At 53.3% G+C, this 24422-nt stretch overlaps 2 long non-coding RNA genes across 2 annotated transcripts; one reads left to right on the forward strand and one right to left on the reverse strand.

Annotated features, from left to right (window-relative positions):
• Window positions 1-2636: 2636 nt before the first annotated feature.
• LOC136019890 (uncharacterized) lies at window positions 2637-12938 on the reverse strand. The gene is made up of 2 exons (XR_010615106.1): window positions 12863-12938; window positions 2637-4954 (listed from the first exon to the last, which is right to left on the reverse strand). It is a non-coding gene; the product is annotated as an uncharacterized LOC136019890 (long non-coding RNA).
• On the forward strand, window positions 6639-7641 carry LOC136019963 (uncharacterized). The gene is made up of 2 exons (XR_010615135.1): window positions 6639-6697; window positions 6945-7641. It is a non-coding gene; the product is annotated as an uncharacterized LOC136019963 (long non-coding RNA).
• Window positions 12939-24422: the final 11484 nt, after the last annotated feature.

The raw sequence follows: 24422 nt of genomic DNA on the forward strand, positions 1-24422 counted from the left end.
GCCTTTAAGATGGGGATTTCTGTAACTACTTCTCTAAGTTTGAGTGAAATCTTCCCCTGGGAACAAATGACTTTGTTACCTGAAACAGGCACCCTCAGGGGTGAAGGGTCTGAAGACATCCCTGGTGGAAGCTATGGAGACACACATCTTGTTGCCTTGTTTTGAAGTGGAAACCCCCCAGGGTCCTCTCTGCAGCTGGAGGTTTAAGGGAACTGCAGCAGAACAGTCATGGCCACACTTAGAGGGCGCATTTCAGAGTCCATGAAATTGCACTTTTACAGCCTAGATACATGGCAGCATCTTGATGCTGGTCTTCGAGCTAAAAGTTCTCCAGAAAATCATTGCAGCAGCATTGCATTGTGCTGTGCTTCTGCTGTAGGAAGCCTGCAAGAAATTTCTTGTATTATTCTGCAAGAAATCTGGAGAGGGGCTTTGGACAAGGGGCTGTAGGGACAGGACAAGGGGAATGGCTTTAACCTGCCAGAGGGGAGACTGAGATGAGCTCTTAGGCAGAAGCTCTTCCCTGTGAGGGTGCTGAGGCGCAGGCACAGGGTGCCCAGAGAAGCTGTGGCTGTTGCTCAAGGCCAGGTAGGACACAGGGCCTTGGAGCAAGCTGCTCCAGTAGAAGGGGTCCCTGCCCGTGCCAGGGGTTACAACTGGGTGGGCTTTACGGTCCCTTCCGACACAAATCACCCTGTGGTTCAATGCTTTATAGGGGACCCAAGCTCTGGCAGCAAAGGGGTCTGCCTCTCCAGGGCTTGCAGGGAGCTGGCTGTCAACCACGGCAGTGCCCCAGAGAGGGCTGAGAGACGAGCTCTCACCACTCAACACTCTCAGTGTTATCTGTCCCCTGGCACTGTACTGCACCGCACCATTTCACAGCCAGGTTTGCCCCTCTGGCCACCTACACGCGAAGGAGCTCTCAGTCCTTGTGCTCTGACAGGAAGTGGAAAGGCAAAAGCAAACCCCGCTCCTGCTCTTCATCTACCAGCCGATGGAGCAGCCGCTGCCACCATGACCCTGCTAGGACTGAAGCCAAGGCAGGTCCCCAAGGGCACATGTCATGGGAATGGCAGTCTTGGGGTCACCATCGAGCTGGCGCTGTCACCCAGCCAAGGAGCCCCACCAGCATCACCCCTCTGCTGGGCTGCTCCCGGCAGGAACTGAAGCTCAGGCTGATGGCCACCACGCCTCTGAACGGTGCCAGGGCTGTCAGCTCAGCCAGGGAGGAAGCCGACAACTCTTCCTCGGGCCCCGGTGCAGCACGGGGGTTCGTTTTGGGGCCAGCTTTTCTTCCTGCCTCAGCTCACGGGCTGCTACAACTGCTGGTGGTGGGACCTGGGGAAGAGAGGGAGTGTCTGTGACCCTTCTATGAGCCTATTTCAGAGCCCCGAGTGATGCCAGGGCAGGAGGTGAGAGCACCAGGGCTCAGCACTGCTAAAGCAGCATCACCCATCATCAGCAGGGGAAGCCTCCCCCCGGCTCTGAGGTGGGGACCTTGAGCACCGGCAGCAAAGGCAGGACAAGGCTCATTAGGAAGTAGGAGATGAAGGATTTAAGCATTCCTCCAGCTCCAGCAGGGCTTGAGAAGCCCTAAGAGAACTGTGATAAGGATTTGCAAAGCACCAAGAGTAAAAACACAGGGATTAAAAGTGCGCAAATGGTAAAATGCAACTCTATAAGCAATGCCCATGACACCGTGAACCACCAACCTTCATAGCAGAGCCCATCACCTACAGGGGAACGCAACACGTCCCAGCTCTCACTCCATCCTTCCCGCCCATGAGCATGGCCAGGGCCATCGCCGTCAGCCCAATTACTGCTGCCTCCACTCACATCGCCTGCACTTGGCTGGGTGATGTGTCCTGTCTGGGTTTGCACCTGAAGGTGACGCTGTCTGTGAGCAGCAGCAGGGACGTGTTCTCAGGGAAGAGCTTTGCGTGGCCAAAATCAATCCATCTTTCCTCCAGCCCAGGGAAACCACTCACTTCTCTAATACCTAAAGGCAAACAGCCAGTGAGGTGCTTGCTTTCATGAACGCACAGCACAAGAGAACTCTTCCCAGCAGGAAGTCCCATGCCTCCCAAAGGAGTCCCATGCCTCCTTTCACGCACCCAGGAATAGCCCCCAAGCTCCAGGGCATGGGTGCTGCAGAGAGGCCTCTTTGAACACCCTCTTCTCAGCACCCTTTGGTCCCCAGCCCTGTGCTCGGACCCTCCGGGACGTACTGGGGAGGAGTGGGATGCAGCAAGTGGCCATCCCCGTGGGAAGTGCCTGCTTCTCCTGGCCCAGGGCACGGTCACAAGGGTGGAAGCTGCTGGTCACAAACCTCTGCAGGGCCCAGGAAGGAGCTGGGAGCCAGCACCAGCTATCTTTCTCTCTCATGATGCAGACTTGCAGCTCAGGGTGGGCAGAACAACCCCTGGACACCTCTATGGCTCCATAGGATTTTCCCTGCTCAGGGAAAGCTGGAGGTCTCAAAAAACACCCAGTTTTGGGGAAGGACAAACTGGAAAGAGTGAAGTCCCTTCCTTTTACTTTCAGCCTGGAAACAGCCAGCAATCAAAGATAACAATGGTACCTTTGCCTTGGTTCGGAGAAAACTCCAGGAACAAACTCACCAACAGAGTTTCAAGTTGACAAGCAGGTATTCTTTATTGCGGCGCCGGGAGATACGGGGGATAGTCCCCGTATTGCTATACAGGCCATCCTTATATATGAGGCTGCACATGAATTACATCATTTTCTGAAAAGTTTCCCACAAGCATACAAAAACTGTGATGGTGGTTTTTAAGGGTCCTTTACTTCTCCCAACAATCCTCATAACTCCTGGCAGTCTTTGAAGCACCAGCTTAATTAACATCACAGACATAGCAATCATCCCGTCCTTCTACTTATCAGTTAGTTTAACTGCTCCCATCCTGGACATCTGCTAGACTTGTGATACTGCCCAGTAGATGTTTACACCAGCTTAATGGGTTCATTAACACCACAAACATAACAATCAGCCTGTCCTCCTACTTATCAGTTAGTTTAACTGCTCCCATCCTGGGCATCTGCTAGTCCCAGATACTCCCCATCCCCAGGTAAGGTTTTTCTATTCTGCTTTCCATACACTTTTTGTACTAAGGTCCTAAGGTCCTGAAACTATGTCGGCTACCTTCAAGCACCGCAGTTATTTTCCATTACAAAGCCATCAAACTTAACCTTACTTAGAACTGATTACATTGTGCTTTTGTGCCTCCTTCTCTCAACACATAATAGCTCCTTCCTCAGGTAGCTGAACAGCTTCCAGTAGTCGTAGAATTTCTGTAGCATGTTTAATCTGTTTCGTGTTCAAAAGTCCTCGTTCTTTCCAGGTGGCACCATGCGCACGGACCATGCCAAATGCATATTTAGAATCAGTCCAAATATTTATCCTTTTGTCTTTAGCCAGTTCCAGGGCTCTCGTTCAGTATGTTCCAGAGGTTTCTTTCAAATCAGGTCAGCTTGAATACACAGTCTCTATAGTGGCCAAGCAGTTGTGTGTTAATAGTTCCTGTTGGTTGTTCCTGCAAAAGGATGCTGGATTGACAACATTAGTGACCACGATTTCTATATCATTGTGTTCCACAAGGGTGGCCTGGTATTTTAAAAAAACATGACGGAGATAACCGGTGGGCTTCTTTCTGTTCCAGGACTGCTGATACAACATGGGACACTAGCACAGTAACCTTTTGTCCCAAGGTAAATTTGTGAGCCTCTTCAGTATTCATGACAACTGCTGCCACAGCCCTTAGGCATCCAGGCCATCCTTTGCTCGCTTCATCCAGCTGTTTTGAAAAATACACCACTGCCCTCTTATAGGGTCCTGGGTTTCTGAGTAAGGACCACCAAAGCTATTCACTGCTCTTCATAGGAATATAGCCAAAAGGATTCAGTCACATCCAGACACAGAGCTGCAGTTCTCATTAGCTTTGTCTTTTAAATTTCTAAAGCCCTCCTCTGCTGAAACAGTCCATTCCAAAGAGAGAGGGGTTTCTTTTAACAGTTCACATAGGGGTCTTACCAGAACACTAGAATCATGCATCCAAAGCCTGCATCGTCCAGTCATTACCAGGAATGTCCGGAGCAACTTGGTGGTCGATGGTCGTGGAGTTTGACAAATGGCTTCTTTTCGAGCAGTTCCAAGTTCTCTCTGTTCTCCTGTTATTTCATATCCTAGGTAGGAAACTCAGGTTTGGATTAGTTGGGCCTTTTGTCTGGATACCCAATAACCACTCAGTCCCAGAAAACTCAATAATCCCACCATTCACTGGACACGTTCTTCCTTTGTTTCTATGGCAATTAATAGGTCATCCACATCTTGTAACAGAGTCCCCGTCTGAGTGGGTGGTTTCCATGATTCTAGTGCCAGTGCTGATTTTGAAAACTCGCTGGACTGTTTTTAAACCTTTGAGGTAATACTGTCCAAGTTAATCGGGTTTTCCTTACTGTGTCAGGATTTTCCCATTCAAAAGCAAATAAATTCTGGTTTTCTTTGGCCAATGGTAAACAAAGAGTCCTTTAAATCCAAGACGGCAAACCATTTCTGATTATTATTCAATTTAGTCAATAAGGTATACGGATTAGCTATTACTGAATTAATATCCTCTACAAATTTGTCGATTGCTCTGAGATCTTGAACCAATCTGCAACTTTATTTCTTTACCGGCAAGACAGGAGTATTATATTCCAATTCACATTCAATTAATAATTTATATTTTAAAATTTATCAATGATTTTTAATTCCCTTTCCCTGCAATTTTAGGGGGATATTGTTTTATTCTAATTGGGCAGCCCCCACCACCCTTTTTATTCCTACTTCAACAGGCAAAGCATTTTTCGCCTTACCTGGAACTTCACACGCCCATACTCCCAGATATACCTGATTAAGGATTTCTTCTATTTCAGGGAGGTCCTCCTGTTTGCTTTTCTGTTGAATTAAAGAGAAACTCAAAACTGCATTTAATTGATCATTTTTAACTCTTAATTCCATTTTGCCTTCTTTAAATGTTGCGTCTCATCCTAAACATTTCGGAGAATTTAGCATGCATAAAATTTATGCTTTCCCATTTGTTTTCCCAATTTGTAGTTTAAGGGTTTCAGAAAGAACGCCTCCTTTTTTTTTTTTTTCCTCTTTTTCTTGGTGACCAGTAGCTCCCAAATCTGTAACAAATTCTTTTCCCTCTGATTTAATGCCGCATAAGTTGCTCCTGTATCCACTAAAATTCCACTTTATTTCCTCTAGTCCCTAGTTTTAATTTAACAGGTGGATCTGCTAGGGTAGATTCCCCAGGTCCCCATCAGTCTAGTTCCAATTCAGCCACCGGAGCCACCCCATGGCACTCCCCCCAGGGCAATCTCTCTTCCAACGTCCAAACTCCCCACAGCACACACAGATCTGGTCTCATAGGAGACGAACCCACTCCCCCACCTCCGCCCGACATCCCTCCACCTCTGCCTCCCCAGCACTCATCCCACGCTCAAACACAGGAACTGCCCGAGCTCCCCTCCTTGCCCTCTTGGTTTTCCTTAGCATCTTTCCCCAGTATCACAATCTGAACAACATCTCTCCAGCTTAGCTTTCAGTTTTTCCCTGCCCTTTTCCAAAGCCAAAATTAAGGGATCTGGCAGAGGTATATTAATTTCACATTCCGTCTGTCACTTGGGGTCGTTTCTTAAAGTGAAAAACATATCTGCATACATTACTTATCCCATTTTCCTTGCCACCTCAAAACAACATTAATTGCAACAATGTATCATAATTCCAAGTTCCATTTTTAGGATATTTTTCCTGATCTTCCAAACTATACAAAGGCCACCATCCGTCACAATATTTTTATCAACCTTTTCTCATTTACCGAGCCCCCAGGAAACCCTCCCAGTTCTTTCAAACGTGCCAAAATGCACCCTAAAGGACTCTTTTTCAAGATCTCTCCCCTCTGCTGATTTCCCATTATCAATCTCACGTTCTCACACACACACACACACACACGGGATCCCACAGACACACTCCACACAGTTACAACACTTGAGACAGAGACTAAAATTGTATCAAACTAACAACAGTTATAACAACCTGCCACCGATACCAAAATCACAAGACCAAAATCATCACTATAATGAGCCACAAAATAGACACTCCACAGTTACAACACTTGAAACAGAGATAACAATTAATAATACATTTATAACAGTCTGTCACCAATACCAAAATCACAAGACCAAAATCATAACTATAACAAGCCACAACGTAAGTCAAATACCAGTAAAATCCAAAACCTTTTCTACAAGACGCCCACCTCGTCTTGCAGGACCTCAACCACAAGATGCCCTCTGCTTCTTGCGATTGTGTCCTGGGTTTACCAGGAGCCGTTTTGCTCCTTCTTAGTAACTGGTTCAAGCTCTGTGTTTTGACTTCCAGCCTGGGCAGACAGCTGATAACACCGATTGGTTTTAACTGTTGTTAAGTAATGTTTATTCTGGCCAAGGACTTTGTGAGTCTCATGCTGTGCTGGGGACGAGGGGAGGCCGGGAGGAAGCAGAGACAGGACACCTGACCCAAACTAGCCAAAGAGGTATTCCGTACCACAGCACGTCATGCCCAGGGAGGTAACTGGGAGTTACCCGGAAGGGCACTCTCTCTCTTCGGGGGGGTCGAACTCGTTCGGCGGTGGTATCGTATTCTCTTGTTATTTTCTCTTATCAATATTATCATTGGTGGTAGCAGTAGTGATTTGTGTTGTACCTTGGTTGCTGGGCTGTTCTTATCTCAACCCGTGGGAGTTACATTCTCCTGATTCTCCTCCCTATCCCACCGGGAGTGGGGAGGGTCGGGGGGGGAGGGGCGAGTGGATGAGCTGTGTGGATCGGTTTAAACCACGACAGATTGTATATGGGTAAAACCAAAATCTTTCTTGCAGGACCCCAACCACGAGATGCCCTCTGCTTCTTGTGCGTATACACCGATAAAATGCAAAACCTTTTGTACAAGACGCCCACTGCGTCCTGCAGTGATACAGGGTTAATAAATGTACATGGGAACAATACAGGGGATTGTATAAGAGAGTTAGAAGAATTCCTTGCTTAAACAAAAGTATTGTCTGTTGTAAACACCTATCATGCTTACTAAACAGAACAAGGCACAAACTACTGATAAGGGGAGGAGACAGAGGCCTGATTCTACTGATAAGCAACTATTGACAAGGAAATGCGAATGTCTGGGTCTATTGATAAGGGGGAGAAGCTGATGATTTATGGATGAGGTACCGACTAAACCCTAAAGCCATGCGCGAAGATTAAAAGGTGAAAAGTTTAAGAAGAGGAAGACTCGTTTACTTCATCTTGAGGATCCCTGCCCACAGGAGGAAGACTCATTTACTTCATCTTGAGACCCCTGCCCATGACCAGAGGGGGCACTGCGCAGGCGCAAAGGACCTTCTAGCTCATTATAATACGAAGCGGGGACACATACTAAATACGTATAGGCGTATCAGTAATCTAATGCATATGTATGCCTTAAGGGAATAAATGTAAAGGAAAAACGACCCTGGGTGTGCATGCTTTGGAGGAACGATCCCCATGCACCTCAGCGCTGAATAAAGCATACCTACTTTACAACTTTAACGAGTTGTGGAGTCAATCCGCGTATCAACCCAAGTACCAACATCTAACTGGCCTCAGCAGACAGACGCCAGACCAGACCAAAGAGGTCCTGGGGAAACCATTTCAGAAGAACACAGGTAACTGAAATCACTTCCAGGGACCAGGGTCAGGACTGGCTGGGAGCAGGGACACAGGAGCCAGCACATACCGAGCTGGCCGCGGTGTAACTGCCAGGCACACTTGAGGGACTCCGGCACCGTGTGGTGGCAGCGAGTGGCAGCAGCGAGGACGGGCCTGGTGTCACCGGGCAGCCACAGCAAGGCCGGGCTGGAGCTGCCACACAGCCAGAGCACCATAGCCTGAGCTGCTGGGAGAGACGGGACAGAACTGGTGACACTGGTGACACACACACAGGGACACACACGCAGGAGTTGCTGCTGCTGCCCAGCCCCACATCCCCATGCCAGGCACTGGCAGCACACTGGGAAAGCTGGACGCATCCCCACAGTCATCACTGATGGACACAAGAGGTGAGAGAGAGCTCATGCACTGAGGAGGGGAGAAGTGGGTGGGATCAAAGGAAAGGCCGAAGAGGGCTGGGAGGCCCATTTTCAGCCTCTTCTCTCTTGTTGGCCTCCCCCCGTTTCTGGGATAAGGGCAGGAGAGGACCGGGAGGGAGGCTGGAGCTGCACGTGAGCCCTGCCTGCCCCCAGCTCCTGCCCATCACTCACGGACAGCAAGGAACCGTCAGGGGCTCGGGGAGATTTCTAACCAACCTCAGCCCATCCAATGCAGCAGCTGCAGCAGCAGCAGACACAGGGCGTCTCCTGCTTTGTGACTCCCAGCAGAAAACAGTCCTGGGAAACCAATGAGCACCCAGGATTTATCAGGCAAAGCAATTCCAGAAGGGACCACAACAAAGCAATTCCAGAAGGGACCACAACGTGCTGCCAAAGCCTCATCTGCTGCAGGTTTCGGCCTCTCTCTGGCCTCCCCACTTTGAATACCCCATTCCTGGGCAGAACTACAGAGCTATGGGACAGAGAGAAAAGTGACCCTGGGTAGAGGCACAGGGAGTGGAGGAATCCAGGCATTAGGTCAGTTCTAGAAGAGCATCAAAACACTGAGGAGGAGGATGAGGGGGATCTCTGCTGCTTCTGAAGGACACCACCAGCACGGAAGAGAATCCAGCCAGGGTTAAATCTTAGCCTGGAGATCATGGGACCATTTCTCAGAGGGAGATCTGTAACAGCTCCTCAATGCAAGGGCAAAACCTTCCAAGCATTAAGATGTGAAGCCACACAGAGCACCCTGTCCTGGTTATCCATTCCTGGAGGGCAGCTCTCAACCCAGCAGGATTTAACAGCACTTTGGTCTCAAATGCACAGAAATGTGGCACCACTGGGGAGACACAGACTCGGCGAGCTTTGCTTATCGAAGACTTGTGATTTTCCGCCATGCTCTCTCAACACTGCAGCTATGGCTGCCCAACCTGCTTCTCCACTCCAGGGCTGAAGATTGCAGAGCTCTCGAAGTTGGCACTAATGTTAGCATAAGAATAAATACATAACCACCGGAATGGTTATATGAGGTGCTTTATTGCAGCGCTGGGAAACCAGGGGCACTCGCCCAAATCTGGCTTCGACCTCGTCACATCGTGTTCGCAATTTATACACTAAAAATTTGGTCACTAATACACATGCAACACGGATTACATCATTAACTAATACATGTGCAGCACCTTTCTGCTCTTTGCATATACACCAACCATTGTGTGGACGCCAGCATTCTCTTATTCTCACTTGACTACCCTTGGTGTGTCCATAATTTCTGCTTCGACAGACTTTCACAATACTTTCTTAAATCCACCCATATACCCTTCACCATATATGGTTATGTTGGCTCTTGCCACCAAGCCTACCATTGTTAACATTGGCTACTGAATAACTATGGTACGAAACTACAAACAATACTGCAAAATTACAGTATTTCCAAAGCCACACTATTGATTTATAAATTGTTCAAATATAATCATTTCTACTATTTATATAGTTATCGTAAAAAATTCGCCCCTTTTTCTAACACTAACAATAAAATCAGCTATTCCATGCTCTCAGACAACAACTCGCCGGGCAGGAACAAACTAAACCAGAGGCAGCTCTGGGGGAAAAGCCTGGAAACAGTTTCCTAACAGAACACGGTCTGAGGTGGGGACGTGCCCCTTCAGCAAAGGCTCACGAGGTTCCTGGCCTCAAGTCACCAGCAGCTTCAGCACTGCACAAAGATTCCAACTTGGAAGTGCCAGATCTGCAGCCACCAAAATGCAACCCCGGCTCCTGGCAGCTGCAGGAATCAGCCACCACGTCACAGACATGGACCTTTGAGATCATCGAGTCCAACATTAACCCGGCGCTGCCGAGGCCACCGCTAAACCCCGTCCCCAAGCGCCACGTCTACACATCTGTTCAACCCCTGCAGGGATGGTGACTCCACCACTGCCCTGGGCAGCCTGTTCCACGCTTGACAACCCCTTCAGTGAACAAACTGCTCCTCATCTCCAGTCTAAACCTGCCCTGGTGCAAACTGAAGCTGTTTCCTCATGTCCTGTCACTTGTTCCTTTGTGAGAAGAGACCAAACACTGCTGTGAAGCCCACGAAACTCCTTAGAGATGCTGACTGAGCTGCAACACCCTGAAAGACTCCCGGATTCTCGCTACAGACTGAGGAACTGGGGCACCAGAGAGCTGACACAGCCCAAGCCAGAGTTACCAGGCACCTGAAGATACACCACAGCACTTGTTCGTCCCTTTGGTGGTCTCCAGCCAGGCAGAAGATGAGGTTTTGTAGAACAGCCAACGCTCAGTCCTGGAAGAACACTTTCCAGCGCACACACACTGAAAATTCAGTACAGGAAAAGGAACTCTCCACTTCTGATGTGCAAGCTCAAGCAAATGAAGAAAAGCCACAGCTAGGGAAAAGCAGGACTTGGCTAAGTTCCAAAGCCAATACGCATCATAAAGAAAGGACTTAAGTCCTTGAACCAAGCACTACGACTCACAAAGCATCAGCCTGTTCTTTAGGATGCACAGGAGAGGAGGCTCTGCCCAGGTTTTGCTATCAAGAAACCCCAACAGGGAAAGGAAAAGAGCAGCCACCTTGTTTGCCCACGCCTGGTGTCCTCAACACAGGACCCAGAGCTCACCTCCAAATCCCTTTCGCAAGTGGCCTCTGCCCGGGGCAGCTCAGCCCTGCTTCCATCTTTCTGCACATGTTCCTTTCATCTCATCTTCTGCCAGTATCAAAACTCACCAGAGAACACACAGAGGCAATGGTGAGTGACCCAGATACTGAACCTCATCACTGAGACCTCCTGCTCCTCTGCTGTCGTTGCTGGAAACAGACACCACCGACAGCACACAGAGAAGCCTCGAATGAAAGCTTCCCAAGAGATCCTAAACCTGAGAGGAGCTGCAGCAACCCCAGAGGCTTTACATTCTGGCTCTGGTTGACCATGAAGGCAACAGCTCTCCCACCAGGAATCAGGTCTGGGAACAGCCAGCTCTTCCCCTTACCTTTATGCTTTTATCACCTTTATCCTGCCCCAGAGCCCACCAGGCAGTGGATGAAAGCCAGGAGCAGGCTCAGATCCCCCACGAGCAGGAGGAAACACTCCAATGTGTTGTGAGCTGAGGAATTCCCTTGAGAGGGAGGCCAAGAGACAGGCTGCGAGGGGAAGAGTGTAATAAGCACATCAACGTATTGGCTTTCACAAATCATAGCCGTTGCTATGTGGCTATAACCGCTGTGAGTTCCCAAAGGTCGCTAAAGACACAAGATTAGACAAGAAGCTGAAAATGGCCAGAACTCTTGAGCAAAAGGGAGTCACATAGAAAAACAATTTATAAAGGTAAAAGAAAAGGGGGGGGGGGGAGCTTGGTATAAGAAAAGCCAGTGCCTGAAAAACATAGGGTTAACGTACTTTTAGCCTAACTTAGGTCGAAAATAAAGAACAATGTTTGTGTTGTAAGTCTGTGGAATTTAGTGGCCCCACTGAACATGAATGAATGATTTCACACCATCCTTCTACTTATCAGTTAGTTTAGAGACAGTGCCTCCCAAACATCTGCTAGCTTGGGATACTCCTTATCTGCCCATCCTGCAATAAATTTTGCAGGAAGGTCACACTCTCCCAAATCTTTTCCAGCTATCAGAAGAATTACAGATATGGCTGCTTTCAGCTAGTTTTGTGATTACTGGGGCATCCAACCGTGCCAAAGGTGAAAAGTACACCGCGAGGAAGACTGCTTAGTCCATCCTCAAGACCCCTGCCCACAGTCACTGGAGAGCAGTGCATAGACGCCAAGAGGTGGAGACTAATAAGTTCCTGCAGCTAGTTATAACATTCCCCGCCTATACGCCTCCTGCTCGGAGCTTCTCCGCTGCCTCCAGCGAAGTCTTCGTGCGCACAACCGAAGGCGAGCAACCTCCGCGTCGTTCCGTGTCCCGCTAGGAGCCGGCTCTCGGGGCACCTCCCCCGGACACCTCCCGCAGCTCGCTCCTGCTCGCGGCCACTGCCCCCGCCCGGCCCGGCCCGGCCCGGCCCTGCCCCGCAGGGGTTGTCTTTGCTGCGGGCGGGAGCGCCCGGGCTCTGCCGGAACTGCCGCGGCCGAAAGCTCCGGTCCCTCCCCGGCAGGGGCTGAAGCCTCGACCCCCGCGTGCGCCCGGGGCATGGCCGTTACCTGCGCTGCGGCGGGGAGAGGTGGAGTGAGGCCGCGGCGGGGCCCGGGCGGCTGCAGCGGTCCCAGGGGCGCTCCGCGGCTCCTCCCGGACTCGGTCCCGGCGCCACTGGAGCGGACACGGGGCTCAGGAGCGTCTGCGCAGCGTCCGCGGGACGCCGGAGCCTGCGGAGCGGGTCCCGCCGGTCTCGAGCGGCGCAAAGCGCGGGACGAGCTACTACGACGCCGGGCCCCGAGCTCCGGCCCCCGCGGCGGCTGCGAGCCCGGCTATAGCACCTCTGGTACCATAAAGACGCAGGCCTGTGGCCAGAGCACCGCACATGTACCATGGAAAGGCAGCTAGAGCGCCCCTTCTACCACAGAGAGGAACGCCTGCGGCCAGAGCGTCGCACGTGTACCACAGAGAGCCGACCGCGGTGTCTCCGCTCGGGGCCGCTCTGGCACGCGTCGCCACTGCCCAGGGGGTGTTTCCATCTCGAGGCGCGCGGCTCCGTGCTCACCTGCGGGCGGCGCACGTGCACTGCGCCGGGCACGGGCCGGGCCGGGCCACGGTTCCGCGCTGCCGGCGCCCAGCTCGGGCGGAGCCGCAAGCCCCGCCCCGCCCCGCCCCGCCCCGCCCCGCCTCTTTGCTGTTCCTCCGCCTCGGCTGCGGTCTGCGCGCGGGGATGCCCGGAGCGGCCGTTGGGCCGTAACCGCTGGGTTCCTCCGGAGGCACCGGACCCGTTCGTGCCGCGGGGCTGAGGCGCGGCGCTCCCTGCCCCGGCCGGAACCCGCGGCGGTTCCCCTTCTGCTCCAGCAGCCTCGGGGCCCGTTGTCTTCGGGAGCGGGAGCGGTGGTGCTGGCCCGAGCTCGGCGCTGCCACCCCTTGGGGTGTGGAGCACGGTCTTAGAACGCCGGAGTGGTTCGGGTAGAAGGGACCTTAAATCTCCTCCAGCTCCAACCCCTGTCACGGGCAGGGACACCTTCCACTAGAGCAGGTCGTTCCAAGCCCCTCTGTCCAACCTGGCCTTGAGCACTCTCAAGTGCTGGGGGCATCTGCAGACTGGACAGCTTCGTGCTGTCACCCCCGCAAGCTGGGCATCGAGTACCAAAGCCTTTAGTGGGGTGGTGCCCGGGGCTGCGCAGAGCTGGCTCTGCCCCTTCCTGGGGTGCTGTGGCTGGTTGCTCCTTCCTTTTGGGGCACTCCAAGGAGCAGCCAGCAGAGGAGTCACCAGCCAAAAAGTGGCAGTGGGGGTGGTGCTGCTTAGCTACAGCCACGTCCCGGCAGCACGTGATCACATTGGCAACTTAATACGGAGCCTTTCATCCCTGCACACACACTTCCAGAAGAAGGACAGGGAGGTGGCCCTGAGGCTGCAGATGTACTTGTGCAGGAACGCACACACGGCTCCTGGTTTGTGTTTGGGATGGGAAACCACCTCGTACTCCTTGCCACCCTGTGTGCCGCTGGCATGAGAAGCTCCACAGTGCAACTGGAGCAAGCGGAGAACAGCTTTATCTTGCTGGAAACCAACTCTAAAGACTGCCTCTGGGAAGCTGCAATGTAGCGTAACCCCTCGCATGGCCTTCGCTTCCCTCCTTGACCACATGTGCCCAGCTGTTTCCGTACTCGGGGTCCTTGGCCGTGAAGGCAGAGACACAATGCAGAGGAGAAGTTGCAAACATTTGGACTTTATGTGGGAAAGCGAGGAACGACAGCAATGCAGGTGGCACCACTGCAAAGCTCACTGTCAGCAGAAGAGGCCCAGCACCCTGTTTCTGTCCTGGCTCTTTGGCATTTGGAGCAGAGGCCAAAAATGCGTGCTCTACTCTGTTGCTGGACAACTGAGTGTGGGCGCTGGGAGAGGCTGGACTCAGCTTCACATCTGCTGCTGGTCACCTGCTCCTCTCACCTCTCCCCAACCACAAGAAGCCGCTGGCCCCAAGCAGATCCTAATTTCAGCTCCAAACCCAAACTTTCAGCTCCTAACTCGAACTCCTTCATCCAACCCCACATCCTTCCTAAAACTCCAATTCCTTCCTCCAAATCCAAACCCTAACCATAAGCCTAACACAACGCTAACCCTAACCCTAAACACTAAGACAAAGACTAAGCCTTAAGGCTAACCCTACACTAAACCTAACCCTAAACGTAACCATAACCCTAAACTTACCTATAAACCTCACACAAAAGTTAACCCTAACTCTACCCATAACCCCTCTATACCCATACCGCTTAACCCTAACCCCAACCGCTAAACCTAACCTTAAACTCAAACCTAAACCTAAACCTACCATACCCCAACCGCTTAAACCTAACCCCAACCCCTAAACCTAACCCTAAACCAAACTCTAACCCTAACCATAGCCATAAACCTAACACTAACCCTAAACCTAATGCTACACTGACCCTAATGAAACCATAACCCTAACCATAATCCTAACCCTATCCCTAACCCTAACCCTTAAACCTAACCCTAACCCTAAGCCTTAATTCTAACCCTAACTGGAACAAACAGGAAGGGCCTTTCTTACACTGTAACTATAAAAATGTGAGTGCAGTACTGTACGTGAACTTTGTTACAACAATTTCTACCCTTACGTAAAGGCGTTCAACCCTGACCCTAACCTTCACCTCCTAACACCAAATCCTACCTCCAACCAATAAATCAAACTCCAAACGCAAACCCCCAGATTATAAAACCAACTCCTTTTACCAACACCAGTTCCTTCCTCCAACTACAAAAACTAACACTAACTCTAACCCTAACCATAATCCTAACCCGAAGCCTAAAACCTAAACCTAAACCTAACGTGAACCCTAACCCTAAACCTAAACCCAACCCTAGCACTAACCCTAACCCCTAACGCTGAACCCTAAACCTAAACCCTAACTCTAACACTAACCATAACCCTAAACCTAAGCCTTAACCCTAAGAGTAAACCTAACCCTAACCTGAACACCCAACCCTAACCCTAAAACAAACTCTAACCCAACCCTAAAACTAAACTCGAAACTTAACGCTAAACCCAAACCCTAACCCTAACCCAACATTAAACCTAAGCCTAACCAGAGGCCTGAACCATAACACTAAGCCTTAACGCTAACCGCAACCACTAAACCTAACCCTAAACCTAACCCTAACCCTAACTCCAACACCTTGCTTCAACTCCTAACTCCAACTCCAAACCCTATCCTCCAACTCCTAACTCAAACTCCTTCCTCCAACTCCAACTCAAAACTGTGTTCTGGCCATTCAGCAATGAGGCTCCTGGGCTCTGCCATGTCCACACACTTTGGGACTGAAATGTCCTCTCTGGAGCAGCTCTCCTCTGCCAGGGAGCTTCACCTACAGAAGAAGCTGCCCGCTCATGGCCAGGAGAGGTGTATTCTTCCCTGGGTTGGATACTGCCTTTGTGGCCGAGCCCCAAGAGCAACTGTGAACAGTATCACATCTAGTCACCGACTGGTCACTGCCAGTATCCCCCGGGTACTGGGGCCAGTGTTGCTTAATATGTTCATAAGAATCACAGGATCACAGAACCAGATCATTGACGAGGGGCTCAAGTGCACCCTCAGTAAGTTTGTGGATGACACCAAGTTGGGTGGGAGTGTTGATCTGCTGTAGGGCAGGAAGCTCTGCAGAGGGATCTGGACAGGCTGGATCAATGGGCTGTGGCCAGTGGTATGAGGCTCAAGAAGGCAAAGTGCTGGGTCCTGCACTTGAGAGCATCCTGGCCTGTATCAGCACTAGGGTGTCCAGCAGAACCAGGGCAGCGATTGTCCCCCTGTACTGGGCACTGGTGTGGCCACGCCTCGAATCTTGTCTTCAGACCTGGGCTCCCACTACAGGAGAGTCATTGAGGTGCCGCAGTGGGGCCAGAGAAGGGCAATGGGGCTGGTGAAGGGCCTGGAGCACAAATGTGATGAGGAACGGCTGAAGGACCTGGGGGCATTTAGTCTGGAGAAGAGAAGGTTTAGGGGGAACCTTCTTGCTCTCTGCAGCTACCTGACAAAAGTAAGAGAGAGAGTAGAAGAGCCATGAGGCTCCAGCCTCTGTCCTTAAGAACAAGGGAGAGAACAAGAGGAAACGGCCTCAAGCTGGGCCAGGGGAGCTATAGACCAGATATTTGGAATCATTTCCTAACTTCAGGTGTAGTCAGGCACTGGAAGAGGTTGTCCAGGGCAGCAGTGAAGTCACCGTCCCTGGAAGTGTTTTTACGCCGTGTAGACGAAGCCCTCAGTGACATGGGTTAGTGGTGACATTGGCAGTACTGGGGAGCAGTCGGATTTGATGATCTTAAAGGTCTTTTCCAACCTGGTTGACTCTGTGACTGCCAAGAGCAGCCCTAGTGTGCTCAGTAGCCAAGGGCACAGTGGCGCCAACATCACAAAGCCTTGGTGGTCACTATGGAGATGCCCATCACTGCTTGGGAGCTGGTGGGAACAGTGATGGGAGGGGGCATCTCCACGGCAACTGCCAGGGCTTTGTGATGTAGAGGGGAGTCCTTGTGCCCAGAGGCCATTGTGACAGGGGGTGACACCGCATTGACCGTGGGGTACATAAGGAGCGAGAGCCCTGGAGTACCTCAGTCCAGAGGAGCAGCCTCCCTCAGGAGGCAGCAATTCCCCTGGAAGCCCCCGGCAGTTCAGCGTCCCAGGACGTGGAAGATGCCCGCGGGTAAAGAGGCGAAAGCCCATTGCCAGCCTGCTGAGGGCAGGCCAAGCGAGCAGAGAAGGCGAGAGGTGAGGGCCGGGGCAGGAGGGAGAGGCCGGTGGCGGGAAGGGGCTGCTCGGAGCTGCCCCAGTGACAAGGCCAGGCTTGCCCACACTGCATGGGCCACTGTGCCAAGGCAGCCGCCTCCATCACACACCTTTTCTTCCTCCTCCTGCATGCAGGTGGCCCACAGGCAGCCCAGAGAAGTGCCTCAGGGCAGCCCGAGACACACGTCGTCCCACCATGGGATCACGCTCCAACGGCTGCGCTACCCAGAGAGGATTCAGGCTGTCGACATCCGCCAAGCGCAGGTAGGCAGCCCCAGGGAGACGGGGCCAAATGTCTTCCCGACCCCAGGAAATGCTGACGGGCAGGCGGGAGGTGCAGGAGGGAGCAAGCTGAGCCCCCGTGCCGTGCCCCCCGCAGGATGCCCGGGCATGCGGGGTTGCTGTGGGAAGTGCCCATGGACTGCGGGTGGCCAGCCCTCTCCCCAGCCGGCTCTGGGAGCAGGAGGCAGCCGCCTGCGGGACTGAGCCCAGCCCTGCGGTTGGCAGGGGAGCCCAACAGCCTGAGCTCGGCCAGCTGGGACGTGGGCACAACGGACACCGTCACACAGCCTCTCTCCTCGGCTTCTTTTGCAGATGGGCAGCCTGGAGCGCCGAGTGGTGCTGCCCAGCACCAGCGGGTCGAAACAGGAGCAGACCCTCCGTCTGCCACCGCTGGTGACAATGGCACCCCGGCCACCGCCTCGCTCAGCGAGAGCAGTCAGCAGCTGCTGCAGGCTGCCACCTGTAACACCAGCAGCCTCTGAAGCTTCCGGCAGCGTGAGCGACTCGGCCATTGCCACTTCAAGCAGCAACCCACAGCAGCTTCTAACAGCTTCTGCCCAGCTGCGCCGCGTCCCCAGTTACGGCAGCAGAGATACATGGCTGGAGACCTGTCAGCCTGCTCTACGCAGGTCCACAGGCTCTGCTCCCACAACAAAGAACTCTGGGAGCACGAGCACAGTGCTGCGCAAGCACACCACTGGGAGCCAGGGACCCTGCCAGCAGTCAACAGCCGCAGGGACACAAATGAGAAGAGACATGTTCCTGGCAGCCAACAGCAGCAAGGCCCCAGCCACTCAGCCCACACTGAGGAGCACTGGGCAAGCGGCACAGCCCCTGCCAGCAATGTGGGCAGCGGGCAGCAAGGGCAGCCTCAACAGCAGCGTGCTGTGGCGGCACCAGAAGGTGTTTCCCCAGCATCTGCCCACGCTGCCCCACATCAAGACTTCAGAGCAGCCAAAGAGGAGCTGCCTTCCTGCCACAGAGGAGGAGAGACAGTGTGTTGAGGACATCGAGAACATACTGTCCCAAGTAAAAGTCCTAAAATTACGAAACATCTGGGTCAACCCCCTCGTCCCAGAACTCTACCAAGACCCGCGAGTGGATATCCAGCCTAGATCCAGCAGCCAAAGCAGCGTAGGCATGGGTGAAGAAGGAGAGGCAACCGGAGACCTGCAGAGCGTGTCTCCTGCCCCAGCCATTCCCATGCACAGCGAACCAGCACCTGCTACCCTGGCTGGAGCTGCTGAGGAAGAGCAGCACCGCGCACCTGTCGCTGCCGTGTCAGAAGTGGAGGAGGAAGCACCGGTACCAGCTTCCCCTACGTTTGTCGAGCAGGAGGCAGAAATGGAGGCAGAAGCAGAGGCACAGAGGAATGCCTTTGCCCTGCTCAGCCCCACTGCGGCGGAGCTGGTTCTTCAGGAAACAGCCAGGTCCGTCGTCAGTGATGTCCTGCACAAGGCTTTGGCTGCGTTCCAGGCCACATCCATTGCCCAAAGCCATGTGGATGTGTCCATGGCAGCAATGACAGCTACAGCTGTTCCGGGTGTGGAGTCTCCTTTGGATGCAGAGCATCAGGCAGAACCCAGCACAGCCCCTCTCATCCCAGCCGCAGACAAGGCTGGAGAAGACATGGTGCCTCCCATGTCTATGGAAGAGCAGGAAGAGGCCGTGACAATAGAGGTCGCCCTGGCTGCTGAGGAAGAGCAGCGCCACCCACCTCTTGCTGCCATGGAACAAGAGGAGGAGGAAGCACCGGTACCAGCTTCCCCTACGTTTGTCGAGCAGGAGGCAGAAATGGAGGCAGAAGCAGAGGCACGGAGGAATGCCTTTGCCCTGCTCAGCCCCACTGCAGCGGAGCTGGTTCTTCAGGAAACAGCCAGGTCCGTCGTCAGTGATGTCCTGCACAAGGCTTTGGCTGCGTTCCAGGCCACATCCATTGCCCAAAGCCATGTGGATGTGTCCATGGCAGCAATGACAGCTACAGCTGTTCCGGGTGTGGAGTCTCCTTTGGATGCAGAGCATCAGGCAGAACCCAGCACAGCCCCTCTCATCCCAGCCACAGACAAGGCTGGAGAAGACATGGTGCCTCCCATGTCTATGGAAGAGCAGGAAGAGGCCGTGACAATAGAGGTCGCCCTGGCTGCTGAGGAAGAGCAGCGCCACGCACCTCTTGCTGCCATGGAACAAGAGGAGGAGGAAGCACCGGTACCAGCTTCCCCCGGCTTTGTCAAGCAGGAGGCAGAAATGGAGGCAGAAGCAGAGGCACAGAGGAATGCCTTTGCCCTGCTCAGCCCCACTGCGGCGGAGCTGGTTCTTCAGGAAACAGCCAGGTGCGTCGTCAGTGATGTCTTGCAGAAGGGTTTGGCTGCTTTTCAGGCCACATCCGTTGCCCAAAGCCATGTGGATGTGTCCATAGCGGCAATGACACCTGCAACTGTTCAGGGCATGGAGCCTCCCTTGGATGCAGAACTTCGGGCAGAGCCCAGCACCGCCCCTCTCATCCCAGCAGCAGGCGAGGCTGGAGAAGACATGGTGTCTACCACGTCTATAGAAGTGCAGGAAAAGCCCTTGACAGTAGACATCTCCCTGGCTGCTGAGGAAGAGCAGCGCCGTACACCTCTTGCTGCCATGGAACAAGAGGAAGTGGAAGCACCGCTACCAGCTTCCCCTGGCTTTGTCGAGCAGGAAGCAGAAGCAGAGGCACAGAGGAATGCCTTTGCCCTGCTCAGCCCCACTGCGGCGGAGCTGGTTCTTCAGGAAACAGCCAGGTCCGTCGTCAGTGATGTCCTGCACAAGGCTTTGGCTGCGTTCCAGGCCACATCCAATGCCCAAAACCATGAGGATGTGTCCATGGCAGCAATGGCAGCTACAGCTGTTCCAGGTGTGGAGTCTCCTTTGGATGCAGAGCATCAGGCAGAGCCCTGCGCAGCCCCTGTCAACCCAGCAGCAAGCAAGGCTGGAGAAGACATGGTGTCTCCCATGTCTATGGAAGAGCAGGAAGAGGCCATGACAGTAGACGTCTCTCCGGCTGTTGAGGAAGAGCAGCACCCTGCACCTCTCGCTGCCATGGAGCAAGAGGAGGAGGAAGCACCGGTATCAGCTTCCCCCAGCTTTGTTGAGCAGGAGGCAGAAATGGAGGCAGAAACAGAGGCACAGAGGAATGCCTTTGCCCTGCTCAGCCCCACAGCGGCTGAGCTGGCTCTTCAAGAAACAGCCAGGTGCCTCGTGAGTGATGCCCTGCACAAGGCTTTGGCTGTGCTCCAGGAAAGAGACAGGCAGCCCCAGGAGCAGCAGGACATTGATGAAAGCCGTGTGGGCGTGTGGAACGAAGCAAGGAGGCCTGCAGCAGATGAGGACACTGAGACTCCTGTACGACCTGCTCAGAGGCGACGCACACTTATTGAGAGAGTTGTGCAGGTCTCCTTCAGGCACAAAGTGAGGAGAGCACCTGGAAAGCATCAGGGAGAGGCCAGCACAGCTGTTGCCTCCCCACCATTACGCAAGGATGAACCGGCAGCGTCTCCTGCAGCCGTTCAGGACACCAAGGCTGAGCCAGGTATGCCTCTGAGTCAAGCGGCACCGAGACAAGGGCGGCACCAGCGTGTGCACGATTTTGGCCGTGCCCTGGCTTCCCCTCCCTGGGCGAGGGCTGAAAGCCGTTTGTGGAAAGCCCCCGAGGGAGAACCTCGGTGGCGGGTGCCAGCAGGAGCTTGTGCGGCGCCCGCCCAGCCCCGTGCCTACAGCTCTCCTTTCCCCACAGGCATCGCCACCCTCCCAGACGCCGGAGCAGCCCAACAGCGAAGACCATCCCGCTTCAGAAGGGCGCTGAAGGCTCTGCGCAGGGCTTTCCGCTTCTCCTGCATCAGCCCGAAAGTGGAGGAGTAGTGCCCCACTGCCAGCTCCAGACCCGAGGGAGCTGCGCCGAGGACATCGTGCTACAGCCTGCGTTTGCTGCGGACACTTTCTCAGGCCAATAAATCATAAGGCAATCAGTGCTTGCCTCTGCCTTCTCCAGCTTTTCCCTTGTTTCAGTAGCACAGAAGCCTGCAGAGCGACCTCTTTCCTTGCAGCACTTCCCAGCTGCTGACCTCGCACGCCTGCTGGCTCTTGGCAGTGCGTGCTGCCCGTGGAGGAAGAGCGCCTCCTGGTGGGATGAAACAGTGTGTGATGCAGTGGCTCCCCCGTCAGCTGGCTTTTGGAGCCGGGTGCATGCTGCAGCCCGGCGCCTGCAATGAGAGGGGTGTAGAAGGGATGGGAGGAATAAAGAGCGAGGCTTGGAGCTGCTAAGGCCAGAGATAAGGGACGAGACACTGTGATTGTCCTGCTCCTCCTGCACACAGAAGCACTGGAGCGATGCGGTGAGAAGCTGGCAGTGTTTCCAGAAGCAGACCTGTAAGTGGGCAGCAGATGGGTGACCCCGCTCAACCCCCTCACTTCCCCATCCTAGAGCTTCCAACCAACCGAGCACAGGGGGTCTCGCAGCTGCCCCGAGCCGTGGCCTTGTGTCCCCGCGACTGCAGCAGAAGAAGGACAGGGAGGTGGCCCTGAGGCTGCAGATGTACTTGTGCAGGAAGGCACACACGGCTCCTGGTTTGTGTTTGGGATGGGAAACCACCTCGTACTCCTTGCCACCCTGTGTGCCGCTGGCATGAGAAGCTCCACAGTGCAACTGGAGCAAGCGAAGAACAGCTTTATCTTGCTGGAAACCAGCTCTAAAGACTGTGTCTGGGAAGCTGCAGTGTAGCTTAACCCCTCGCATGGCCTTCGCTTCCCTCCTTGACCTCATGTGCCCAGCTATTTCCCCACTCGGGGCCCGTGCCCATGAAGGCAGAGACAGAATGCCTCAACAGGAGGTCCCAGAAGTCAGGTAGGGAAGTCATGGGGAGGGGCCTGGAGCAGCTTCTCTTGACTGACTGCTGTGTCAGTCGGCCCAGGAACCAGGCGAGAAAAGCTTCCACAAGTGCAGGAACCGGGGCCAATAAACAGGGACATGTGTGAGCCTCTGGGGCGCTCTCTCCACACCAAACACTCGCATTGGCAGACCACTGAACTCTCAATTTCTCTGCCTCCCCAACACCCCCTTTCTCTCTCTCTCTCTTTTCTGGAAGTTGCTAAGTAACACAAGGCCCACCTTGACTTCTCATGAAGCCGCAGAGCTCAGGTGGAGTCTAAGTGTGAGTGATACCGGGAAATAAAGGGTTAACATTGTGCCTGCTTGCTTAAGCATTCGCTGTGCTTGGTGAAGCAGAACCGTAGGAGTCAAAGTTGCTAGAATGGTGAAGCAGAATTGGAGGAGTTACAGCTGCTAGGCAGAATTGTAGTAGATAAGATTCATAGCTTAATATTTAAGACGTTCTTGTTCAAAGAGTATCTTTAGAAAGAAAAGGAATAAAAGATAGCCAGAGTAACAAAATTTGCAACTTGACAAGTTTCTGCTTTAAGATACATAAAACTGGCTTGTAGCGAACCTGAAGTTTGGATAGGAGTCGAAGCCCTATTGAGTCTGGGCTCTGCCATGTCCTCACGCTCTGGGGTGAAGTATCCTCTCTGGAGCTGCTCGCCTCTGCCAAGATGCTTCTCCTACAGAGGCTGCCCTCTGACCCTTCCCAGCCACCTCGACCTGAGCCAGCTCCTCTGGACTGGCCTTTTGAACTGGTTCCACTCCTCTTCCACGTCTGAACCCACCACTTCTTAACCCCTCAAGCACCCCTGGCATCCCATCCATAGCAGCTCCCAGGAGTCCCACTCTCTGCCCTTACTTCAGGGGCTGTCAGCACGTCTGCCTGGGGCTGCTGATAGCACTGAGATACAGTCACTGAGAGGGCAGAGCATCCTGGTGTTCCCAGGTCTCGTTGCACATCTCCCATCTGCCTGTTGCAGATCTCTGCCTTGGGGAAACCTCATCCCTGGCAATCCCCACCAATTCCTCCCTGCCCTGCTCCTTCCTCTCCTCCTGCACATCCCCAACACTGCAGAAACCATCTGGGGAGTCATCACCTTCCTTCCCCTCCTCAGCGTGTGTTTCTCTAGATACACACACACATTCACAAACCCAAAAGAGCTCACTCTGGAGCCTGGAGAACTTCAGTTGCTTTTTTAAGCAACCAGGAGAGCTCAGCACTGTTTTCCAGCCATCTCCAAGCCCGAGCAGCCCTGATCCCACCAGTGAACCGCTGCGAATGGGGAGGAGAATATCCCAGCGCGAGGCTGGAGATGTCTGCTCCTTCCGATGTTTATTTGCCAGCCCCGGGCACTAGGGGAAGGAAAATTCACCTTCAGTTAAAGATGATGCAGGGAGGGGAGAGAGAAAAGGAGAGGATAAAGAGAGCATGTGATTCCCTGGATTCAATCAGCCAGAAGCAGTGAGGTGCTGGTGCCCTCTAATTTTTAGGTTCACAGATTTGAGGGCCAGAGGGGACCATGATGCTCGTCTGGCCTAACAATCTGTATTATGTAAAAGCCACCTGAAGCCAGACAGTGCCACCAGCTTCTTAGAAGCAACAGCAAGCACTGGGGAGCTTATAAAGACTGTGATTCTCCCAAGGTAGAGGGATGTGTGAATCCCAGCATATCCCAGGTACAGAGGAGGCCAGATACATCCACCCCAGCGGGTACCAGCTGAACAGGCAATAGCACTAGGGGAAAGAAAACATCATTTCCCTTCTGTGCCAGGCAATTCCTTTGCCCAGGAAAGAGGGATAAGCAAGCACGGAGGAAAAAAAGAAAGCCACCCCTTCCTTGTGTTTTCTTTTTGAACCTTGCCTGGAAAGGGGATCCCAGCCCTGGGGTCTCTTGGCTGCTTTGGTGTAGAACACCACAGTTTGCAGCCGTGCAGCCTTTCAGCAACGGGAGCTGAGCCCAGCCCTGAGCCGAATCCTGACCTCCTCACTCAGCCTGCAGCACCACGGAGGTGTAGTCATTGACTGCAATGTGAGTTGTTTCTCTGAAGATGGAGCCAGGCAGCATAAAACATCAGTAAAGAGCTCAGGATGCATCCCTTTAATGAGCTGAGATTGTAACACGCTGATGGAGCT

This window comes from Lathamus discolor, chromosome 10 (genome assembly GCF_037157495.1).
Source record: "Lathamus discolor isolate bLatDis1 chromosome 10, bLatDis1.hap1, whole genome shotgun sequence".
In the NCBI taxonomy this organism is placed as follows: domain Eukaryota; kingdom Metazoa; phylum Chordata; class Aves; order Psittaciformes; family Psittacidae; genus Lathamus; species Lathamus discolor.